This window comes from Poecilia latipinna, unplaced genomic scaffold (genome assembly GCF_001443285.1).
Source record: "Poecilia latipinna isolate Pla-1442-1.1 unplaced genomic scaffold, P_latipinna-1.0 Scaffold1799, whole genome shotgun sequence".
Taxonomy (NCBI): Eukaryota; Metazoa; Chordata; class Actinopteri; order Cyprinodontiformes; family Poeciliidae; genus Poecilia; species Poecilia latipinna.
Window position 1 is genome coordinate 71,982 of NW_015114415.1, and position 10,970 is coordinate 82,951.

Sequence of the window (10,970 nt, forward strand, 5' to 3'; positions counted from 1 at the left end):
GGACCACATTAGAGTTCTATTGAGCATTCACACCTCTCCAAACAAATCGGACTTCCCAGGCAAATGAACTGGAGCTGGATTAAAGCCGACTAAACAGGGCTGGTGTGAATGCACCTTTACTGTCCAAACAAAAAAAAACTGAGATGTGAAGAAACTGCGTGCTCCTTTAAGACAGGACTGAAAATGTGTTTTAATTACCAGCAGCTTTTGATCAAAGATTCTGACTAATAAACTGTTTGAGAGATTACTTATCACTTTGCTTATGAATGCTGTCTTATCTTATCTGCCTTGCCTGTAGATTTAAGATCTGAATCTTAAATCTACAGCGTGTTAACAGGTTGGACATAAATCACTGTGGCAGGCAACCCTGCAGAAACTCCTTCCAATAATAACTCAGACAGCAGACATGACTTCAAAGAGCAGGTAAGTTGGTCTATCTGCAGCGGAGACAACAGAGTTTCAGTGAGCGCTGAACCAGAGTCCAGATCAGACTAAAGGCAGCGGCTCGGCGCAGACAGCCCCAGATTGGAAATGGAGTCTGGGTTCGCTGAGCAAAGTTACATTCACACCGAGTGTGTTGACAACTAAACAGAGACTCTTTCACCAACGAGGTAACAGACAGGGACGACACATGTATCTATGGTAACTGGACACAACAGCTGCCACGCTCAAGACGGGCTACTGTAAACTAGGCATGAGCTGCTAGCAAGGCGTACCGATTCAGAATCGTGAACATTTCTGTCAGTGTCCTTTTAATCAGATCTCAGGGGTGGTTTTTTTTTTTTGCGTCATTTATCTTTGATTCAATTTTTGTTTTTGTACTTCACAAGTAAATGTGAGTAAACAAACTGCAATATCAATGAGAGAAAAATAAAATGCATAAAAAGCTAAATTAGGCAGCCATTTTTGGTAGTTCCTGTATGTAACTGTAGATGTAGCAGAATAGGATAGACTTTATTGATCCCCAGGGGGAAACTGCTTATTAGTTGACAATAAAATAATACAATCTTATTGAAAAATACCTGAACTCAGAGCTTACAGAGTGCTGACTGTTTTTATTAACTAGCAATTTGTCTCCCACTTTGACTAGTTAAACTAAAAGTCAGTAAATGTCTGACCAGATGTTTGGCCTCTCTCACCAGTCTGAGGATGAATTTACTACACAACAGGTGATATGATTTCAGGTTCAAGTGAATCATTACAGATTTACTAATCTCTTGTGAGAATCCAGCTGAACCCCTTAAAGACAAAGTCTGTAACTTTTATTTTATTTATCTTTTTTACATATTTGTTAAAACTGTCTCTATATTGTGACAGTTTGGCAAAAGACAGATGATCTGTGGGGAATCTCCTAGTGGCATCTGCAGAAATACACCGCTCAGTCAGAAACAACCAATCAGAACCAGGAGGAGGGTCTTAGAGCTGCCAATGAAGTTTGTGTATGCTACGGCTAGCTCTCCACAGAAGAGCATACCATGAATGCTCATGCTAATTAGCATGGTGGCTGGTGACGACGGATAAACGGTGAGTTGTTTCTCCACCGTTAGCAACATACATGAGAGTGATTGACGGCGCTAAGTCCGTCCTCCTGGCTCTGACTGGTTGTTTTTGACCTGGAGAGCTGAATTTCTGCAGATGGCAACAGAAGCACTGGGGGGTGGAAGAGTTAGATTGTTTTTTCACAGATCATCTGTCTCACACACTACATGCTAACAGTTTTAGCAAAAACATAAAAACATTTACTCTGGAACTTAATCTGCCTTCTCTTAACTCTTTTCAGATTGGCTGTAAAGAAGGTTTAGTTTCTCTCAGCTGCAGTGAAACTAACAACATGGAGGTTTATTTATTGCGTAGTTAGCCTCTTCTTGCCCGTTCTGAGCTCAGCACCTTTAATCCACACAGTTTCTGGTTCCTGCTGCTGCAGAACAGACGCAGTTGGAAATAGCTGACAGTGTATTCAACATCTGAGGAGCGCCGCTGGCCTTTGAGACGTGTAACGTACACTTGTTTTCTCTCTGACAACGGGATCGACCAAAGAGAGGATACACAGCAGAGCGCGCCTTTGTTGCTCCAACACATTATGTATTTTAAGGGATGTTTTTGCCTCTTCCTTGTTTGTAGCCGACGGATGGACTGGAGACTGTACATATCAAACAGAGTTGCGTTAAAGCTCAAAACCAGTCATAAATGCTCCTCTAAGTTGTTCTCCAGAGTCTAATGTGAGAACAATTTATGGTTTCAGCTTCCTGTCTGCTGGATTTTGCTCAACAAAGTTTAGAGATGACCAAACGAGGCGGCCGACTCCGATTCCTCAGACAGCGGCTAAGAGGAGCAACAAAGGCTGAACTTCCTGTCTCTGTGGGCGACCTGCGGGGAGTCGAGGTGACACAGGAAAACATGTTGATCTCAGCTTGGCAGAGCAGCGCTGAGGTCATCAAGAGCTTTTAGAAATGAGACAGGCTGACCGTTACCCCGGCAACAGGCTTCACTGATGAGCAGCCGTGAGGGCCTCCCCCCCCCCACCAAACAGACAATGCGAACGTGAGCGAGTGTGTACGGCGGTCACATTTTAATGCCCGACAGTCAGCTCTGGTTTTTTATTTTTGTTTTCTTTTTAGTGAAGTTTGTTTGATGCGGACGCGCGGCTCCTTATTGTCTTGCTGTCTGAGATCTCCTCCTTTTGCAACCCTGGCTGCGGCATTATGGCTCGTTTCTGTGACATTTAGTGCAAAAGTAGAAGTGACAGCAAATTGGTCTCCATTAAAGTCTTTTTATCCTGGAAATCCGTCCAGACCATTTCTCCAGACTGCGGTCTGTTCACAACACATTGCTCAGGCTCAGAGCCATGTGATAAGATCATTTCACAAAAAAAGAAAGAGAGACACTTAAGCCCTGCTGGACTAAGTTATCGAAACTAGTGTAAGCTGTGGGGGGAAGTAAAAGTCGTTTAATGTGAAAATCACTGACAGCCTCAACATGAGCAGCTTCAGAGGAAATGTAGCTAATATCCATCTTGTAACTACAGAGAACATGTTCACAAATACAAACTAGTGAGATGTCAGGCGATGGATCAGCATAAAATAATGTTAATATGAAGTAGAAGGAAATTGTAATTTTGTTTTTACAAATAAAAATCTAACACGTCCTGGACGAAATCACCAGAGCTGCAACGACACAGTTCAGATCAGAGGTCTGCAACTCCAGGATAAACATGCCCTATTTTTCGCACCTTCAATGAATGACCCATTTAAAAACTTTTTTCATATACAAGGCACATAGGAGTAGACGCGACAGTTACCATCCGTCCCGTATTGAACCTATACGGGACGCGATTTGTTCCGTAATCTATAGAAGTGGCCCCCCGAGTACTTTATATAGACGGCTGCCCCAGTCATCGTTTCACTCACGGTGTTGGTGTTGTGATATTGTGCCCAACTGCTTTCTGGGTAACACAGACCAACCGACACTCTGCCGCCGCAGTCTCTATCTCTCTTCCCCCGGATTATAAGGCGCACTGCCGGCTTTTGAGGAAATTGAAGGTTTTTAGGTGCGCCTTATAGTGCGGAAAATACGGTAATATAATTAACATTATTTATTTTCTTGCCACCATTGGGCCATTTCGTATCGTTATCCTCAGTTGTTATAAAAATTCTTTACATATCAAATGTGACTCAAAAGAAATTTGACTTCACAAATTAACACTGTGAAGTTGGGCCTGTGTCGTTTTAAGAAGCTCCGTTTATGGAAGTGATAATGGACGCCGCCGTCCGTGGATTGATTTTAAAGTTTATTCAGCAACAACACAAAGGAAATTCATGACAAGAAAACACGACTAGCAGCAACGGCCTTCTGTGGAGCATTGCTGGCAGCCTCTGTCTGGATCCGTAGCAAGAACCGCGTGATTTACAGCGTCTGGCTTCGCAGAATCACGACGCTCGTCTCACATCAGTGACATCAAATCCGAATCAAAACAACATGGCCGTTCTGACTCTTTGAAAACAACCAGATCCGGATTAGATTGGATGGCCAGATTCTGCAGGTTTGGCCCACATACGGACCGCATCGCCTGCTGTATGAATGTAGCCTGAACGTTCAGTGGGAGGGTCAACACCTTGATCCTGATTTAATCCTGAATTTTATGTCACTACCGTTAAGTTTCTGTCTTTTTCTGTAAAGGACTTTATCCCCCACAGCGCACACACACACGCTCTGCTCTGATGGTGAATAGTGCAGCGTCAGGCATTTACTGACTGTCTGTTCTATAGTACAGAAGAAAATACATTAAATACAATCTGAATATTTGGGATGAATCATGTTTTTTTTTTTAGCTACTCTGTTCAAAGTGTTATTGTTGGGGTTCACTATCAGCTGCTGTTTGTCCACAGTGTGGTCTGTAAGTGTGGACATGACTTCCTGTAGGACGCATGGACCCAGTTCCAGCTGGCGTGTGCGTGTGTGTGTGTGTGTGCATGTGCGTGTGCGTGTGTGTGTTGGAAGGCAGGGTCACGGGGGAGTAATAGGATTGCTCGGCCTTACTCCTTCTCAGGACTCTCTTGCAGAGACAGGCCTCCTAAATCATCCTCACGCCTCTGAGCAAGATGGAGGACCAGGCGTTGCAAGGCGCCGCCTCCACCCGCCCGACCTCCACGCTGCCGCCACCACCGCTCGTCCAAATAGGGTGCAGTTTTTGCTCACGGCCACGGTTTCTCCTCAACCTCCTGCAGGAACGGATTCATATCCAGTCAGCATTCTGTAAATATTCAGAGAGAGAGAGGGCAGGGTCACCACAGCTGTGCCACACTTCCTGCTCAGACTCGCTGCTGATCTGCATCTTTTTTCCCCTTTACTTCCCTGGATTCTCACGGTCCGGCTGCGGTCTGCGTGTCCTGCTGTGTGCGTTCACTTACCTTACTATCATGTTTTTAAAAAAGATCCAGATTATTGTTTAAAAATAGGAAGCAGGAAGTAAACACAAAGTAATGGCTACTTTGTTTTTTACTATTAATTAAAAAAGACTCATGGTCTTCTGTGTGTTTCTATGACAACCCGATTCACAGAAACTGTGTTAAATGTTCAAAATTTAGAATATTGTTTTACCATGTAACTCTCCTTCCAACTTGCCCACAGCTTCACCTCTGACCTCTCTGCTGCCTTCCAGTGTTAATGGCAGATTCCACACAGCTGGACCCCATTTGCTAATTAGCTTACCTCTGCAGCCAATCAGCTGCCCTGGATTTCATTTAGGGGAATCGGAGTGAAGAGGTAGAACATGACGTCACACTTTCATACACTGCGCATGTGAGCTGACATTCTGATTATAACTATTTTGAGTTGTTTTAACACAGAAAATCAAAAGTGATACGTTGAAGTCTAAGGGAAGTGTAAGTGGCTATACGCCGATCCGATACCGATATCTGAGGTTTAGTATCAGTACCAGTCCAATACAGAAAAATGGCTGAATTGACATAAAACATTTATTTATTTTTATACACATAACTCTGCAGCAGTACAGCTCATTTAAATACACCAGTAGCTTCACAAGTTTGGTCAAACACGTAAAAACAACTTTAATTTGTTCAGTCAGTGCAATTAGGAGTAGAACAAAATAAACAATAAACCAACAAAAACAACAGGTTGACTACTTTGGTCAAACAAAAATAAACTGCAGCAAACCTTCAATCAAATGGTTCAGAAAGAGCAATTAGGAATTATAACTATAATGTGTAAAGCATGACATAAATTATTATGGTAATCTATTTATATACTAAATAGATCTGCCCTTCTGGATCAGACACATTTTTACCGATACCCGATCTAGAATGTCTTTCAATATCGGGGCCGATACAGATATTAATATTGGATCGCTACATCTGTAGTTGGAAGAGGGCAAAAGGTGAAAATGTCAAAGATCTTCAAATACATTTTTCAACAATGATAAACAACTAATTCACTTACATGACAAAACAACAACGAGGCCCCCAAATAAATCAGACCAACTACTGCGGTCACAATTAATGTCAAATGTGGTTTTGAGAAGAAATTTAGATAAAATTTTTAAATGAGTTTTGCCATTTAAATGAAAATGTAAAAAAAAAAAAAATCTGTATTTTTGGATTTCTTGAATAAGCACCTGCAAAGTGCTGTAATGTGCAAATGAGTGAGCAGTTAGAGGAGAAAACCTGCAGACCTTAACGAGCTGCTGCTGCTGAGTGACTGACAGGAAACATGGCCGCAACCAGAGAGCCGTCAGCCGAGGCCAGGGGAAGGATTTTAAAAGTTCATTAAGAGGAAAATTCAACAACAACAAACACACACACACACACACTCATCCTGTCAGCATTGTCAGAAATGTCGAACAAACACATTAAAAGCTGGAAGCCTGCAGAAGGTAAACAAGCAAGTAGACAGAGGATGACGTCAAAGTGTCAGGATGGAGAATAGAAATGGGCGTGAAACAGAAAATGGGAGAAACAAACAGAAGCAGGCTGCGGCTGAATTATGACTAAAGAGACTGAATTATGATCTGCAGCGAAAGGAAACACGAGCAGCAGACAGGAGGGCCAAGAAGAAGAAAAATCAGCTGAATTTCCACTGACGCTAGTCGCAAATTTTGAAAATACTTTGATAAAAATGTTTGTTGCTAGGATGAAGCGTGTTATTTTTGGCCGTTTCAAAATCGGTTTATTTCACATAACAGCAACGGGAACGCTTTCATGACGTCACAAGAGTCACATGATCAGCAACAGGATGTTACTGCTGACAGAAAAGACAAAGAAGAAGAAGAAGACAGGAAGTAGTTGGAGGATGTTTTTTATGTGGTTTTTTTTAAAAATTGTGTTTCAATATTTAATGAAAACACTGCATCTGCTAAATCATGTTTTAGCTTAATGCTGACAGTTTTGTCGACATTCGTAACAAAAACACAGATATTGTGTCATTTTAAGAAAGGAACCAGATTCAGTGATTTAAAAAAAAAAATAAAAATAATAATTCCATCTTCTGAAATGTTTAGCAAACATTGAGGACATTTCTCCAAAATATTATCGGAATATTTTCCTGTCACAAGGGAAAGATGATAAAAAATAAATAAATAAAAAACTGTTGTTCATCACAGCAGACATCCAATCAATGACGAGGTTATTTCTAATCAGACAGAACAATAACGAAAGGACTTGAAAATATAAGCTGCCAGCTGCCGGATGAAGGAGCGGGGACAGTCTTGATGAAAAATAGCTTCTCATTTCTGGAGTTTTGCACTCAGACTCCCTCAAACATCCACATTTTTCATGGGCCAAAATTAACGGCTCTCTGCCCAATAAACCACGTTCCCCCAGTAAAAAGCTGCAGCGCTCTGCAAAGGTTTTCCTTCAGAGTGCGTTTTAATGGGATTTTATGTAGGAGGCCAACACGAAGTTGGTCAAAACAGTGAGGTGGAAGGACAAGGATTCATGGTGTTCAGTATTTGGAACAATATCCCAACACATTCTGATGCAGGATTTGAAAACGGAGAGGCTGATGCTTAAAGAAAAACAGCCAGAAGTGTTTTCAGTTTGGCACGAGGTTGCGTTCGGGACACCGTGAATGAATCCATGCAAAACTAACACTGAATACGACCCAGTGCCACTGTGAGACATAGTGGTGGCAGCGTCATGCTGGGGTGAAGATTTTCTTCTCTAGGAAAAGAGAAGCAAGTCAGGAAAGATGGGGAATATGAGAGCTGCAACTATTTCCATGTAGTTACATTTACATGAAGTACGGCTGTGAGCAGCTGCACTGGACGGAAAACAAGCTGGTTTTCACTGAAAATCTCACACACAGGCAGTTTTTTATGAGAGATTAATTTACAGTATGTTGAATCTTAGTTTCATTTATTTATTCTTATGTATAAAAAGCTCAATCAGCACCTTTCTAAAGGATATTCACTGTTTAAGATGAGATGGCACTCAAACTCATCATCCTCTACAGCAAGTGGCTGCCGCCTCAGACTTACCTGATGTCAAGTTGGAGTCCGTGACCGATGTGTGATAAACAGTTACATTCAGCATGATGTTAGTGCAAAGATCATAAAAATTCCTTACAAATATTTCTAAATTAGCTCAATGAAATCTGTGATTTTGATAGAAAAAAACAAAAACAACAACAAAAAAAAGTCCTGGATGGACTGACCAACGTGAAATGATGTTCAATATTATTTATTTTTAATAAAAGCTTATTGAATACTGAAACAAACAGCTATTTATTGATATATTAGCAATTTAATGGGTTTTATCAGTGCAATCAGGAACAACCGGCCCTTTAAGAACATTCAGATTTTTGTTACGGCCCAAAATGAAAATGATTTTGACGGCGCTGCTCCACAGCGACGCGTTTCACAGGATTATCATTCAGCTTCATCATTAAGCTCTAAACATGTCACTTTTTAGAGTTAGTTTGCAGATTAAAGCGCAGTTTAACTAATTAAGCACCAAAAGGCGTCGAGAGAACTCCAATAAAACTCATGTTTATTAAAATAACTGGGTTTTTTATATATATATACTTTCTGCTTAGCAAATTAGAGCGATGGTGCTGATTCATCCCAGCATAATGTGATTTTTCACTTGAAGCAGCGTTTAAAAAAAAATTAAATAATCTGTGGATAAACAAGACGCAGCAGACCGACCGCCGCTGCCGGGTGGAAACGCTCCTCCATCAGCTTCCGCTGACGGAGGTTCTGCGTGGCTGTGGAAAAAACCCGATGCCTTTATTAAACTGCTTGTTTTATGATGATGATGATGATTCAAAGCTGCTTTTCAAACTATCAATTAAACAGATTTAGACAGTTATCGCGCGACAGTAATTAAGCGCCACAAAGCTAAATGTATCCCATCTGCAGCAGATAAAGCGGGTCGCTGCGAAGCGCCGTGAACTCTCAGCGGTTCCCCTTTTGTTCGTTGGAGCCTCCGGACTTATCTGAGATTAGCACAGCAGCTTTATTCCTCCATCTTCCTCACGGGGCCGTGATGAAATCATTAATTCAGAATATTTATTTATTTAGCAGACTTCCCTTTATTCACAACATCTAAGTGTTTTTTTATTTATTTCCCCCTCCGCTTGGCTTTCCAGCGCTGATCTCGGTTTTCCTGTCACCGTGACAGTCAGAGCCAGTTCTCTGTCTTTGCAGCTCACTGACAGGCTCACTGTGCTGGGGGAAGAATTTAAGTTTATATCCTTATGAGTTATTTAGATTCAACTCCAAATCTAAATGTTGCACAGTGAAATCACCATGGGAACGCAACGCATCCATGAAGAAAAATAAATATAATACAGAAATCAATCAAACAAACAAACAAACTAGGGTGCATGCCAGATATCAATGATTAAAAGTACAACTACCACAGTCATTTACAAACTTTAAAAAATTAGGAGATGAGAATAAGCAATACAGGAAATGATAAAATGATAAAATGTAAAACTTTTTTCTAAATAAATCTGACTAAATGTTGCCTGTTTCAGGTCAGAAGCTCTACCTCCATTTATTTATACTCAAAATTATAAAGTAATCATTCAAGAAACTACATTTGCTGAAAAGGTTTGCTAAAGTGTTGAGTGACTGGTCATAACATCTGATTTGATAAGTAAAAACTCTATAACTAATCTAATAAGCATAATAACATTATTTTATTTAAAAATCGAGCAGAAAACAAGTTCTATGTTATTATCAGACCCTGAGAAAGGTGGTGTGGTTTTTTTACAGTGTGGAAATATTTAGCATCAACTGGCCTGATGAAAGTCAGTCACAACCCGATTCATTTATGTTAGATGAGTTAATTTAACATACTGTATTTTATAAATGATTTATAATTCACCTAATTTTGTTAAGTACATCTTCACTGATTTATTTGGCTTTTAGCTGCTGCTCGAATAATTTAGTCTTGGGAATACTGACTAAAATGTACCCAAGGTAAATGTATGCAAATTGTTACACTAAATGAATTCTAATTTGACTTTATTTATTTATTTATTTTTTAGTCAGTGGACCCTGTTAAAACGAGACGAAGCCTTTTGGTCAGACAGAGGAAATGATCAGGAGCTGGAGCCACTCTGTGCTTATCCACTGATTTTGGAAAAAACTAAATCAGAAAAATGAACCAAAAAGAAAACTGAAAAAAGGTCGACATTCATTCATCCAGTCTGCCCACCAGAACATCTGCCAGCAAACAGAACCCGGACATCAAGCATTAATCCAGTTTGGCGTTCGGGACTGGATCGTCTCCAAAACACAAATAAGTGAGTTATTGTTTTGCTTTATTATTTCCTGGACATGAAATCCAAACAGAACAAATCTGTACCAGGGTCAGAATGCAGATGAGGCGAGACGCAGAAAGATAAATCGACTGATTACTAAAGCTGCACTGCAAAAAACTAAATCTGGGTTTGGTTTAGTTCCTACTGCAAATATGTTCATACACATGAAATAAGACAAAATAACTTACAAGGAGCTTTTCAGCAAAATATGCAGATTGATTAAAGTCAACAATTATTTAATATTGACAAAAAAATAAATACTTGTTCCACTGGCAGATTATTTCACTTATGAAATTTGTGAAATCATTTGTCAATGGAACAATTATTATTTTTTCCATCAATAATAATGAAGTCAGTTTTTGTCTTATTTCAAGCATTCGGACATATTTGCACCAGAAACCAAAACTCCTCGGTAAGATTTTGTGTTTTTGAAGTGTGGGGCCACTCTTCCTCAGAAGAGCGCCGCCTGGTGGCAGGTTTTCCTCTCGCTTTTGGTGAGTTGGACCGACTCTGAAAGGCGTGAAGAGGACAAAACCAGAAACATTTGCTGTGGAGCCTGGCACATTGGAAAAGGGAATCCATTAGGATGGACCCAGCACTCGCTTTAATAAAGACCCACCAAAAAAAAAAAAAAAAAAAAAAAAAAAAATTTTGCAAAAAACAAAAAATTTTTTGATTCAAAAAAA